We start from the raw sequence: 1,200 nt of genomic DNA on the forward strand, positions 1-1,200 counted from the left end.
TGTGGCTCCTTCCATAGATGAGCTGCTGTGGAAGGAAAAACTCTAAGGCTGGTAATGAGTATTTAATAAATTGGTTTGTTCCTATAAGCACTCTTTTTGGTCTTGTGGTCTAAGCACTTTATTCCCTCTGTACCATTCAGTGCTTGAATGGTAAGAGTGCCTTCCTGCTTCCTCATTTCATCTAAGGATTCTGAAAGGAAATAGACCTGTTGTGCAACTAAGATATACTTTATGACTCCAAGCGAAGTTACTTTATAAGAGTAAGGAAGAGTGTATTGACTTCTAGTATAGTTGCAGGAAGAATTTCTGTGGCCTAATGGAGATGGACTGGAATCAGGGCTGCCACCCATTTCTGGGTACTGAGATCACCAAATGCTGATTGAATTCACCTTCTAAGCTATTTGGCCTGTATCTGCAGTTGCTGCAAGGAAGAGAGACAGTCCTAAGTACAAATATAGTTTTGGTTGGCAAAGAACTTACTTAAAGAAATAGGCTATAGAATGTGGCAAGGCTTAATTGCATATAGAGTTACCAACTAATTAGGGATTTTGTTATGGTTCGAATCAGAAAAAGCCTCATAAAAGAAGTGACTTTTGAGGTGGACCTCGAAGAATCAGGAAGGTTTGGGTCATTCACAATAGCTGAGAAATGAAAAAGCTGTGGCCAGACTAGGTAACTGGGCAGTCGGTGTATAGAAATTTTGACAGAAGCAGCGGGTTGAGAGTAAAATGCTTTTCTAAGACAGAAAAGCATGTGCTATCCAGTCTGGCTTTTGGTAGATTTCTGGGTTCTAAAGAGTTGTCATTCGATGAGTTTGTCTTGTTCTTTTAGGCAGCCAGTGACATAAATCAATGCCTAACTTATTTTAAGGACAGTGGAAAAGATGCTGATTATAATTCCTGTTTGGTATTAACAATCAGGAAATTAAATTTGGTGTCTGTCAGTTATTTCAGTGCCTGTGTGCAGCTTTAACAAGCACAGCTCTGTCACTCTGGCTACAGCCAAATGATAAATGGCAAGCTCTTTAGCAATTTTTCTGAGTGTTTTTAATGACATCTAGTTCACTTTTGCAGAGATGCTGTTTCTCTTACCCAATATTGTTGAAGAAACCCTTAAAGCCATTCAAATATGATGCCATGTATTGCTTTGGAACATTATGATTAGTTTCAGGACCTCACTGGCTTCAACCTTGGCCTTTCC

At 39.3% G+C, this 1,200-nt stretch overlaps 1 protein-coding gene across 2 annotated transcripts in view; it reads left to right on the plus strand.

The window, feature by feature from the left end:
- Window positions 1-1,200, plus strand: part of TMEM248 (transmembrane protein 248) — a 41,181-nt gene that overhangs the window by 1,095 nt on the left and 38,886 nt on the right. The window lies entirely within an intron of this gene.

This window comes from Pteropus alecto, unplaced genomic scaffold (assembly GCF_000325575.1).
Source record: "Pteropus alecto unplaced genomic scaffold, ASM32557v1 scaffold68, whole genome shotgun sequence".
NCBI lineage: Eukaryota > Metazoa > Chordata > Mammalia > Chiroptera > Pteropodidae > Pteropus > Pteropus alecto.